The 13845-nt window shown below is 38.1% G+C and overlaps 1 long non-coding RNA gene across 1 annotated transcript in view; it reads right to left on the bottom strand.

Moving 5' to 3' along the window:
• LOC149159244 (uncharacterized) overlaps positions 1-13461 on the bottom strand; it is a 162963-nt gene extending 149502 nt beyond the window's left edge. Inside the window, exon 1 of the long non-coding RNA XR_016261106.1 lies at positions 13226-13461. This is a non-coding gene — a long non-coding RNA (uncharacterized LOC149159244). The remainder of the gene's footprint in view (positions 1-13225) is intronic.
• Between the last annotated feature and the right edge of the window lie 384 nt (positions 13462-13845).

Genomic DNA, 13845 nt, shown 5'->3' with positions numbered 1-13845 from the left:
TAAAATCAGATTTTGTTTATAAAAATCAACACGTATCATAATTTGGACACGGAGATGGAGGAAGTCAGTGAATGGAGACTTATAAAAAGGAAGGAACGGTTGGAGGCAAGGGGAGAAAAAGGAGAAAAAAATTGGTACACAGAGTTCATGAGAAACAATTGAGCCTTGCTTGTTCTAAGCTTTCTGGGCACGGGGGAACAGGGTGCTTCAACTGAGAAGCTTACTGGACTGAGTAAGCGAGGTTCTGCTCAGTTTGGCTGGGTGGTTTCGGTCTTTTGGTAACCAAAGCAGGAGCAGTTTGAGGCATCATCAACCGCAAGATTACAGGTAAGTACTCTCATCAGTTCTGTCAGTTAAATTTATAAAATTCAGGAAATTTTATCATAGGCTCATGATGTTTAATTTTAGAAGCCTTTACTGTTTTTGCAATGGTTGTAAAATTCTGTATAGTCCTTACATTAAATCTTGAATAGCCCTTACACTAAGCAGAGCAGTGCAGGGCACTGATGGCAGAGATAGTATAGTCGGACATATGGATCAGCGGATGGAGTTCTCCCTAGCTGAGAGGGAGTATTAAATTTGGCAACTTGGGCCTAACTCCATGTAGGTCATCTCATTTATGGCAGCTAATATTTTTATTGGATCCCTCTCATCGAGAGGTGTAGGATTGATCTAAAGATCATCCGATTCAGATAAGTATTCATGGAATTATGAATTTATTTGTATTATAAGACAAACTGTCAAGTCGGCCAGCATCTTATGTAGGCTCGGAAGCCCAATAGTCATGTCTATTCATCATCTACGTTTTAGCATAAATAGAAGAGGACTTGAAGTCATTTGGGAGACACTCTTCATGTGATCTCCTCTCCACGTCTTGGGTTTTTGGAGAAGGAGGGACACTAAAGAATACGCTGGCCTAGTATGATGTCCTAGCTACAGATGATGCCCTAATCCAACACAATCATGAAGACATCTATACACAGTCAAAGTGATGCTCTAATTCGTTGCTAAGGAGAGGCCCAAAACGCTGGTCATTGAGACACTAATACGCAGTTCATAGAAACACTTATGCATGGGTCATGGAGACACTTACACGTAGATCATGGAGACACATTTATATGTCGTTCATGTTGACATTCATATGCTGGTTATATGTTGTTCATGGTTACGTTCATATGCTGGTTATACGGTGTTCATGGTTACGTTCATACGCTGGTTATACGTTGTTCATGGTTACGTTCATATGCTGGTTATACGTTTTTCATGGTGACATTTATACAGTCAACGTGATGCCCTAATTATACACAGGGCAGAGATCCTTACACGCATTTAGACTCTATACGGACGCAACGTAATCTATGTATTAGGTCAATATATGAAGCCACAGTCAATGCACATAGCCACAATCATGGGAACAAAGACCGCAGTCATGGTCAAGAAAATGAAGTAGCAATCAAGGTAATAGAGCCGCAGCCAAGGTTGTTGGCGCTACAGTCCAAGCATGGAGCCGCAGTCATAAAGCAAATGAATCCGCATTTTTATGTGGGATAGACCTAGGGTTCGACTGCATTCTCAAATGGGTATAAGGAGCAACAGAACCTAGATCAACCTCCTCTCGACATCCCTCTGATAAAGATGATGCCCTTGGATGGAAAAGTAGATAAGTCAACGTATGATCTACTATTGTCCTCACTATGACATACGTGTAGCACCCTCAATGTGATATATCACAAAACCATGGAAGAAGTTTCAGTAGCTCTTAGATTTAATTATGATGCAAACTTGACGTGCTACAAGGATCACAGTCTTGATCCTGATATCACCATAATCAAAGTAATGAACAGCAGTGATAGATTGGTGGCATACCTGTAGTAGCAATGAACAGCTGTAATAGAACTATTCATTGGTGGGATGCCTTCTTGGCAGAATATCTGTAGCAATCCTATCACAATGAACAACAAAGGATGAATAGTCTCAGATCATAATGATGAAAGATGCAGCATCATGGGCATGTTAGTAAAGGACAGCACGATGATGAATGAGACAGCATGATGGTGGTACACGGTAAGGTGCAGCAAATGGACGAGATGCAGCACTAAGATAGGTGAAGGAGTCACCTTAGAGAATCAGTTGAAGCAATATGTCTTCAACTGATCTCATGCGATATCAAAAGTCAAGTATGGACTTCTATTGTAAATGTATTATCTCTCTCACTTTCTCTACTGAACTTTGAAGAACATAAAAGGAGAATTGATCAAGGGTTTCCCCACATTGGGGTTTGTCCATGGCTGGCGCCACATCTTGTGTCCTCTTGTCTTGCCTTGTCTTATGTGATTTATATTTATGTTCTATCTACAGTTTACTTTAATGCTGATGTGATTGCTAACTGTGAAAATTTAAATAAATTGCTCTAGCATAGAACATACCTAATCTTAACAATGTGGCCCTCAAACAGCTCTACATCAACACGATGTCATCAATTCGGCTAGTAGTTGGATGGTTATTTCATAATTTGTAAACACTACTTGGTCAGCTTGTGACCAAGGCATGTATTTTGCACATTTTTGTAATGTTAGGGGCCTTCGACTAATAATTCGACCTTCTAGGTCTCATATAAATAATACTCAACTTCATTTGTTTTGGATCATCATCACACTTGGGAACTTCGGCCTTCTTGGAAAATCCGAACTTTTTCTTTGGATTAGCTATTGGATGTCTTGGATGAATTTTGATATTTGGAGATGAAATTCGATTTATTTTTTAGCTATCTCTTGAATTGTGGATGGATATATCATATTGTTATCTTCTAAGTGCCTCTTGTTGAAGTTTCAATCTTGAAAAATGTCTGATGTATGGAATTGTTGCAACTAGATTAGTGTTATATTGTGCCTTAATTGTTGAATTTTTATTTTGAAAGCCATTTGGTTGCCAATTGCACATGTTACTCATAACATGACATGTGATGAATGTTCCTAGTGGATGAAATTTTGTTTTTCCTCCATCAAACTCCATAAATTTTGAGTGGGTAATTGTTGAGGTTTGGTATCTAGGGCATCAATTCTTGACGTCCTAGGACAATTATGGCAAATATGAAGCATCTAGCACTCCATAAGCCCAAAGGAGAAGGCACTAGTCCAAACCATTTCATGATCACATCCTTCTTTCTCCATATTTTCTTCTCCTGAAACATTGGTCCCCTCTTCTTGGATGACTAGCGTAGGGCATCAAGCGAAATTCTCTAGAGTGGAAGGGTGGATTTCGAGATCATAGACTTCAAGCTTAGGGTCTTCGTGCAAGTCCTCAATGTTCGACAACCATCCCCTGTGTTTTCATCCATAAAAACTCTTGCCCCGAGTGTGCCCTAGAAGGGAAACCCTAGTTTTCGTTTCCTTGACTTGGGGACTTCTTCGAGGGTTGTATGAGCTTTTTGTTCATTGGAACAAATCATAAGAAGCCCTTTCTTCTCCTTGCCTTGACCTTGGGAGTACCTTTAACCACAATAATTCACAAAACCCTAGATCTCATGCAAGTTTCTTCTAGGTATCTAATAGGGAACGAAAACCCTTTTAAAGTGCTATACCATGACATAAAGCTTCCCTTAAGAAGTCCTACCTCATCACATATTACCTCAAACCCTAGACCATCATTTAAAGGTGATTGTTTATCTACCAGGAATCCTCCCATTGGTGAAGGTCCATAAAGAGCAAGGGATACTTGTTGTGGTGACAGTGGGACATTGTCCCATTGTTTTCTCTTAGTCTAGCACTTTGACCCTTAGGATTTCCGTAATTAAGGCCTGCTAGATTGTGTGGTAACACAACCTACAACATTAAAGTAAATGGCTTGCCAGATACAAGGACGCAATAACAATAGAAAATATTAATGAAGGTTGAGAAGCGAGTGAAGGTGAGAAGAGGAGAAGGAAGGAGAGGCAGTGAAAGTAGGGATGAATGAGTGGAGGAAAGAGAGATCAAAGTTACTGAATCCAAGACCAAAAAATTGAACGAAATACACAAGAGGGGAAGACAATAAAGATGAACCATTGAAGCCAAGAAGAAAGAGGTCGCAACACTAGTTGAGATAACAAATGAAAGAGGTGAGAATTGACAACTCTGGACCACAAATAGTGAAGGAAAGAAGAAAAATTTGGCAATGCTAGTGTTGAACTAGGGAATGTGTAAGAACCGAAAAATAAAGCTGAAATACAGGGACCGTAAAATATTTAGAATACCTACCTGAACTGTTGCCTGCTCTGGTGATGATGCTGCGGCTACTCTAATCCAATTACCGGAAGACCAATTTCCACCCAGCCAGACTGAGCAGAGCCTGGCTGCTCAATCCAGTAAGCTTCCCAACAGAAGCTCATTGTCCCCCGTGCCCAGAACCTCAGACGGATTAAAGCTCTTCCAATGGCAGACCTCTCTCACTGCTGAATTCCTCCTCTGGTTTCTAACTCCGTTCTTCTCCCCCCCTCTTCAGTTCTTTCCGGTGGTTTATAACTATGGGTTTGGCGGTGGCCGCCCTCCCGCATGCAACCACCGCCTCCCTCCCTGTTGCCACGCTTCTGTCCACGTCTCTGAGACCAGAAGCTAATCCCTGAGTTCATTATGAATCATTCACTTTATTTACATGGTTTTGCCTTTAAATCGTATTACGTTTAATTTAATTGATTTTGGTATTTAAATTTTAAATTTATAAAGTTTGATTTGTATTTTTAATATAAGGTTTGATTTACATCTATATTTTAAATATGAAGTTTATTAATATTATTTTAAATATAAAGTTTATAACTTTATATTAGTTATTTATTTTTATTATTTCTTAACTTTTATAAATGGGTCGTTACATACACTCCCCCTTCAGAAAACTTCGTCCCGAAGTTAGAGTTTTATCTTATCTGATTACTTATGATAGTAATTAGTACCCCTTTCTTAGCTTTAAAATTTTATTTTAATATCAAGAGACTAAAACAAAATTAGAGTTTTAGGTTTACGATTTTAATGGACATATCGTGCTCCATCCAGGTTCCCAAGCTATTCTAAAATCAACCTATCCTTCCTAATCTCTTCCGCTCCCATCCTATCCGTCCTCTACTGGAGTATGCCATGGCGTCAGTTTTACTGACCCGACCATTCATAAACTCTAAGGTGACAGTGTCGGTTATACCAACCTGATTCCCAGTAGGCATCTGGTAGTCATCATCACACGTCTAGGGGAGCGTGGTTCACACAGTCCTCCGGAGGATAAACGGTGGGCCACACCTCCACCCCTCCCAATAGAGCTTAGGGCTAACACCCTATCATAGAATCACTTGGAGCTTTAATTGTTCTGAGGTTCTGTCATCACGTGGTCATCCCGGTAACTGTCTATTACCTGCAATCATACACTTATCCATGCATCCGTAAAATGTGCATCAGCATATTCAAAATAACTCACATATTATTCCCTTATTAATTCATTTATGATACTACAGTACAGCATATTTTTCCATATTCCATGCATGTCTTTTGACTTTCATCTAGAATGTATTCACTTCCTGATTTCTATCCCATTGATCATATTGACATGTATAAATAAATCAGATCTATAATATCTTAATTTCTATCAGAAGTAAAATCATTCAACTGCCTTAACTTTACTTCAACAACTATAATTTAGTAAAATGAACCACATATATTGTTTTGGTATCCATGTACCAGCAGGAATTAAACATATATTATGCCACAAAATTTCACGTTTATCCATAATCATTCAAAATGTTTCTGAGTCTCTGATTGTAGTGAAGTAAATATATACTAAACATAGTTTAAAGTTCTTCAAAATTGACATAGATTAGGGTATCTTTGACATATGTCCTCTGTATTTTCCCAAGTTGCTGATCCAGGACTATACTTGTCCCATTGGACCCTAACTTGGTCCACCAGGCGATTCCTCAGCTATCGAACCCTACGTCCCAGTATACGTAATGGTTCGACCGTTACGATTCCCTTGCCCCATACCTGAAGATCCCGCTATAGTGGGTTAATGCGTTGCTTGGTCGTTGTTGATTACTGCATGAATTCTATGATTACCTTGATTGTTTGATATTGGTCCCTCTCCAGTCCTATGCAACATATTCGACGAAGCTTCTGGGCAATCCCGTTGAAAATGCGGTCCCCCACATCCCCAACAATTTAGCGGCATTGATCCTCTTGACTCAGGACGTGAATTTCTAGAGAACGAGCTTCGTCCTCTCATGTTGATTCCTCTCGAATTTCTTCCTCTGCTGGCAGTCCCTCGAGATGACCATGACCTGGTGTTTGATGATTCCGAGGCTATAGTGTTTACTGCCATGGGAGCTCTTGTTACTATATTTCTCGAGGTAGACCTGTTATCATAAGGTGGCCTTGAGCTACCTCCGTTGAAGAAATGTCGAGGAGTCTTTCCTGGAAATCCTGATTGTAAAGGTTCTGCTAGCCCTATCTCTTTTTTGATTCCTAGGTGCTCTTCTGCATAACGACCACATTCAACCGCCTCGGCTACTGATGACGGTTTCCACATGCTTACCAAGGCTCTAATGCGAGGATTTAACCCAAATATGAAGCGTTCAGCTTGACGTTCATCAGAATCTAAGTAGTGAATGTATTTTACAAGCTCCATAAACCTAATCTCGTACTCTTCCACCGTTTTATTTCCCTGAATTAATGTATGAAAGGCTCTCGCTTACTGTTGTTGAAAGTATGGAGGTAAATACTTTGCGCGGAACCTTTCCTCAAACAGTTCCCAAGGGACATTATCCGATGTAAGGTGCAGCTGCTTCTCCAGATTTCCCCACCAAATTAAGGCACTCTCCTTTAACTGAAACACGGCAATTTTTGTTTTTGCCGAAGAAGAATATTCTCTTAACCTAAAGCATCTGTTCATTCCTTCTAACCATGCTTCAGCGCGTTCACCTGCTCGACCTCCTGAGAATTCTGGGAGCTTAATTTTCTGAAGCTCCCTAGAAATGTCTTCTTTCGATCTTCTGGGCTCAAAATTATTTGGTTCCGCTGAACTGGTGGCTACATGATGAAATTCCCCTTTGGTTTTGGCCTTAGTTGATTCTTTTAATGTTTCCAATAAGGCTTCCAAAGAATTCATTATCACAGTTAACTCTGGCGCTGGGGCGATTGATGTTGATGATGGTCTTGGTGGTGATGATGGTGATGGAGATGACGATGGCGACGGTGGTGGCATTATTGGCGGTGATGCTACCCGATCACGTCGTCGTCGCTCATACGTCCTTACCATTGTAATGGTTCCTGAACATATAATAAAATTATATATATATATAAAACAAAAAAAAAAAAAAAATTGAGGTAGACAACCGAATTTAACACATAATTTTCCTTTTACAACTTCACATTCATAAACGGGTATAGTTTTGCTATTTTTATCCGCTAGGCGGATCTTACTAGTACCGAGGTCAAGGAGGGTGGTCTCGTGACCTCCTTGTCCTAATGCAGGGTATTCTACCCTTGTCTGAATAATGCAGAAGTGTATGGTTATTAGCTCCTAAGATCAAACATCTAAATAATATCCACAAAATGAAAATGTTTAAATGTCTCGTTACAATGTACCTCGGTAACATACCCGTCATACCTCAATCTAGCTATTACCTTTAAAGAAGGTCATACATACTTATATTTTTTAATATATTACTTAGATATGGATTAAACCTATAATAAAATGAAGGGTTGTTCTGGTTCCAAATCAGTTTGTCCTTTAGCCGGAAAATTTACCATAGACATGTCATGATTACAATCTAGAAGAGATACAGTTCAGCAGTATACCATAAATGTAGGTTGGGGTCAACTGAAGGATAAATTCAGATCAATAGTCAAATTGTACCTAAAATGTAGGTCAGTGGCCTACATATTGCAGTTGATTAGGCAAGGAAGAAAAATAGTTCTTTTAATATTTCCACAACATCCTATTTTGAAAATTTGAGTGACCAAGGACCAAAGGCACCAACACTGTGCGACATCCACTTTTACTGAAATCATGGTAATCCAAGCTCTCTTCCTGAGCGGTTGCGTTGCCCAATTTCACAGCATGTGATATTCAAGGAGCAAGCCTAACTGACCCTTCTCTCAAAGTTAGATTTCATGTCTTTGTAACCAGGCTTTGAACAAGCCACACTAGTTTAGTATTTTCTTATTATCCTCATTTGCTTGAGGTGAATTGCTTTTGTTAAAATTGATAAGTACCTACTCCTCATTCTTTGTACCGGACTCTCTTAAAATGAGACTCAGTTTTGTATTGTAAGAATTATTGTGATGCCTCCTATATTTTACTTCTATATATAGACATGATTATTTTTTAGTATGAACTTACCATTAATTGGAAACCCAGCTCTTACAATTTAAAAGAATATATGTTGCATATATAAAGGGCATAGAAGTGTGTGCTAGACCAAATTGGGGTTTTATGATCTACTGATTGGATGTACTTGGAAATGACTTCTATTCCTTAATCTTAGTGGTATGTGCTGTAAGGTATACACAATGTTTCCTAATTATGCTCTGTATAAGGTCATACATGCAGTTTTGTGCTTATGTACTTTAATTCGAAATCCCTGCTTTGAATGAAGTAATCCCAAGTATACCCAAGGTGAAACTAAATGGCCCATTGTCCTTCCTCACCCATTTAGAATAACTCATGCATACATTACTTCCATGATTTAACATCCCTCATTTAGTATTCGACTGCTAATGCAATACTTATTCCACCGTGCATCTGTTCAAAATGTCATTGGCATAAAATAATTAAGTATTTAAAGTGGACATTCAGCAGATAATGTAGCATAAAGGCAATATAAGGTATGCAATTTTAACAGTTCACCTTGGCACATGACAGAGGGGTAATTGGCATTTGCATTCAGTAAACTTGAATGCATTTGGGGACAGTGTAAAGATTATAAGAGGTTAGTTTAATAGTATGTAAATAAAATGATCTATACTATCCTTTCCTACATTAGTGCACCATCTCATTTCTAGATGTTTAAGAGCCACCTACAGGCATTATGTAACGGGACTACAAAATCAAAACTTTGTAAGATCATGACAATGTTAGAGCTACTTTAGAGATGACCTAGCAATGCTTTATATTGAAACTACTCTGTACCTAAACACAAATCCTTGTATGTAAGTACGTTTATGTACATCTAATTTTTGTTTATAAGCTCACGAGATTGTACTGGAAGATCATAAAGTTATGGTTTTGGAAAAATACTAGTTTGCTGAGTTTAATCATTATTGTAGAACCTTCATAAATTTCAGCATGGAACTTAGTTTTGAAGAATTATTGAAGCAGTATCGATGATAACAAGTATGGATTAAACTTTTTACTAGCCACTTCTAAAGATTGCACAGATGTTGCAAAAATTCATGATGCTGGAGCAATTAATCTACGAAAATGGTTGACCTCTTTCCAAATCTTTGCATTATTTTAAACTGATAACGCTGCCTTTTTCTCGATTCCTTATTAAAGGAATTGATGCAATAGCAAGGTTTTGATGATTTCCTTGTGGTTACAAAAGTGCCTATGGTAATAAATTACCATTTGTTTTTATATTTATAGCAACAGGCAAAATGGAGATGAGATAAGGAGTTTAAAGGACCTATGGCTAAGAGACCTGGAGATACTCAAATGGGTCCCAAAACATGCTATCTTTGATTTAATGATTGCTATCAGGGTTGCTATTATGCACAATGTACAACATGCAAAATTATGACAGCAAACAGCAAAACAACCTATAATTCATGGTGATCAATAAATAAACAAGGCTTTTGAATAAATAAATAATTGAAAGGGTTGCAGCAATTTTCCAATGGTTGAAAAATGCATAACACAGCTATTAAATGGTAGCTGTCAGCCTTTAAAAGATGGCTACCATGAGTCTCAATAATACATTCTAATCTTCTCATAAAACAAAATCTTATGCCAAGAGACACGGAAATTGGCTGGGAGAATTTTTAATCACCTTAGCTATATGGTTCACACGGTCACACTGCAAGGAGATTAAAGGTAAAAGGAAACATGAAGTAATTGCATATCAATTACTGATAGGCTGCTGCATTTACCAGTTACCACCATTAGACTATGCTAACAATGCTGTAGGAGAGATATACAGAGCTACCTAAACTTTTAGTCTTTGATGTGAAACTTAGAATCTGATTCGAATTACGACTTTGAATTTTAATATAATTGGTGCAGGCTTGCGGAAGACAGAGACATTCTTTCATTCCTCAAGACACGACACAGGTTTATGATGGCCCTTTAGTCATATGGATAAATTTACAACTTTAAGGAGACTCGGCTGCATCTCAACTTATTTGGTTTCAACAGAACTCGAGATTTTGGGCAGAACTGTACCCAACTGATTCTGAGTGAATGTATATGATTCAGAAATGCTCAAAGACATACACTGCCATAAGGCTTCTGTTCTTTACTATGCGATGATTATGTCAGTACATGGCTAAAGAAACTTGATGTCACACATGCTAAAATGGCAGTCAGTACAACCATAACTGGGAGCAATCATGCTATATTACTGTTATAATAATGCCGAGGCATGTGAATACTGATTTCATACATGGCATAGTGATGTGATCAATATAAGAGAGCTGAATGTCAAAGCCTGTGAAGGAAGAAAGAAACTGCAAGCTAGTGAATGAAAAAAGCAAACACCGGGAAGCCCACACTACCATCGGAGAAGAATAACTCGTTTTACCATCTGTACAGTAGAGAAATCCTCCAACGACGATTCACGCGTACGACAATTGCGGACAGTATTTTTGCTACTAAGAGTAAATGTGACAGAGTGAACCATTTTTTTTAAAGCTTCATTAAAATTTTGATTCCTGTTGTAGCCCAAAATATTTGCAGAGGCGTTTACAGAAGTTTTATGTGGAGTTGGAACAAGTCTACCCTAACAGAAGCGCACTAAGTTTCCAGTGAATTTTTTTTTTGCCCTGACTCGGACATTATTGCCCTAAACTAAGTGAAAAGAAGACGTCACTTAGTGGGATCAAGAAAAATCAAAGTCAGAAGACATAGCAGAGGTATTTTTTCTGTTCAAAATAATTTCTTTAAAATAAGGGAAATTTACCTAAGTGTTAGGCTTGTTAATTGTTTGTAACATTTTCAAGACGTATATGCATAAAAACTTGAAAAATCCAGAAACAATTTTTTTAATAATAGAGTTAAGGCTTCTGTGATCCATATCAATTTAGAGAAAGATTCTTCGGCGAAAATCACATGGAATCTCATTTGTCTACGCGTTTCGAACCAACTAGTGTGGTTCATCGTCAGGACAAGTTAATTCGTTCCGAAGAATCTTTCTCTAAATTAATTTATTTTTTTTAATGTTTTGTTGGCATCATAAGGAATTCTGAATATGATAATTTTTAAGGACTGAAATCATAGACAGATGTACTTATCCTTTTGACTTTTTCAGTTTTCACACACAGCAAAAGCAGAGTCGAGTTTTCTCAAAGTTTGGAGGCTTGGAGGTATTTACTGTTTTGAATGAAATAAAAAGTTGGAATTTATTCTGAATAATTTTCAGATTCATGGCAGATATGGCAGATATAGAGAAAATTTTTAGAAACTCTAAAGACAATTTTTTTCTTAGTTCAGCAGCAGAGAATTTATTTTTCAGAAGTTTATACACAGATTTCTTCATTCTTTCTGAAAATTGAAACCCCCAAACTGTGTGAAACAAGAAAAGAAAACTGCAATAGAATTTTGGATTAACGCCGTGAGAAAACTCTAGATAAAGTTAAGGTAGCAAGGATGTCCAGTCAATTGATTGAGTAGGGGAGTTCAGTTGTCTTTTACATTTGTAGCAAACTAGCAAAAAGAAGGTAATGTCTGTCTTTAAGCCCTAGATTATCTAGGGGAATCAACTGGATATCTACCTTCAAATAGAGGGTGATGCAAATCAGATTGAACACTTACATTATTGAAGACTGAACTCCTTTCAGATTTTTTTAATGTAATACTCTCTTGAAATTAAACTGACGAAGGGAGGACATAGTTAATCCAGTAAATGGGGAAACCATTATTTGATAATGATAGTTAATTTTGGGCAAATGGACGGAAACTTGTTAGCCACTCAAAATTAAATTTAGGAGGGAACAAAACCCAAAGGGAATCTGTAAAAAGGAGAGAAGAGATTTCTTGAGAGCATCATGGTTTTATTATCTTTCTGATATTGAGTCGAGACACTTGGAGGGCTTAATAGTCCTCTCTTTTTTTCTGATTGGTTTCCGCTGTGAAAGATTCCACCATAGCCAATTCGTATATCTCTTCTTGCTGAATAATCATCTTTTCTATGGCAGTAACTATTTTTCCGAGGCAAGTACGGACTGGTATCTTAATTCTATAAATTTTGTGGCAGTGATGACAGAACAAAGAGTAGCGAGTTATTGTTTGTTGTTAGCGAAGGTTGTGGGCTGCCTGTGGCAGGACAGACGCAGTGTAAGAAAACGGTTTGTTCGTATTCCCTCTTGCTTCAACATCATCTCGAGGATCCAACCACTCTAATACATCCAGTACCTCAACTTCCTCCTATTCCTCATCGTCAATATCGTCATCGTCATCATCCAGATGATTCCATACTACTGCCACGCTTTTCTGTGTACCTGGATCACTCATAGCGTGTTTGTGTCTCTTCGGTTTTCGATTCTAAAACCTTGCAAAAACGTTCATGTGTCTCTTCGGTTTTCGTTTCTAAAACCCTGCAAAAAAAAAAACCTCTTTCGGTAAACTGTTTGCCTGCGCTAATAGATACACCAAGGTAGGACAGGTATATCTCCAGATAGAATTTGTGTCTGGGATTCTTCCGTTTTCAGAAACTATTTAGCATCCATTTCAACTGCCCTTTTTCCATTACCACTGTAAAACGCCGTAGAGAACTCACGCGTCTAGGGTTTAGTGGTAACACACATCGCTTGTAAAGATTGTTGGTCCAAGAATGAAAAATCAGATGCGTTTAGGGAAGGGGCCGTCTCCATGAAACCGCAAAAATGTAACCGAGAATTTCTTACAAGTTTTTACGCAGCAGAATTTAACCACAAAATTTACAAGAGCGTAGGGCCTGTGAGGTCCCGAAGGGTTTGAACGACAGCTCTGATACCATGTGTAAGAACCGAAAAATAAAGCTGAAATACAGGAACCGTAAAATATTTAGAATACCTACCTGAACTGCTGCCTGGTGATGATGCTGCGGCTACTCTAATCCAATTACCGGAAGACCAATTTCCACCCAGCCAGACTGAGCAGAGCCTGGCTGCTCAATCCAGTAAGCTTCCCAACAGAAGCTCACTGTCCCCCGTGCCCAGAACCTCAAACGGATTAAAGCTCTTCCAATGGTAGACCTCTCTTACTGCTGAATTCCTCCTCTAGTTTCTAACTCCGTTCTTCTCCCCCCCTCTTCAGTTCTTTTCGGTGGTTTATAACTATGGGTTGGCGGTGGCCGCCCTCCCGCATGCAGCCACTGCCTCCCTCCCTGTTGCCACGCTTTTGTCCACGTCCCTGAGACCAGAAGCTAATCACTGAGTTTATTATGAATCATTCACTTTATTTACATGGTTTTGCCTTTAAATCGTATTATGTTTAATATAATTCATTTTGGTATTTAAATTTTAAATTTATAAAGTTTGATTTGTATTTTTAATATAAGGTTTGATTTATATCTATATTTTAAATATGAAGTTTATTAATATTATTTTAAATATAAAGTCTATAACTTTATATTAGTTATTTATTTTTATTATTTCTTAACTTTTATAAATGGGTCGTTACAGAATGCAATAAACA

Source organism: Pinus tabuliformis, chromosome 5_2, assembly GCF_031772625.1.
Source record: "Pinus tabuliformis cultivar Carrire ecotype Pingquan chromosome 5_2, CPIR1, whole genome shotgun sequence".
Lineage (NCBI taxonomy): Eukaryota > Viridiplantae > Streptophyta > Pinopsida > Pinales > Pinaceae > Pinus > Pinus tabuliformis.
The sequence above is the reverse complement of the archived record's forward strand: the minus strand, read 5'-3'. Positions and strand labels throughout refer to the sequence as shown.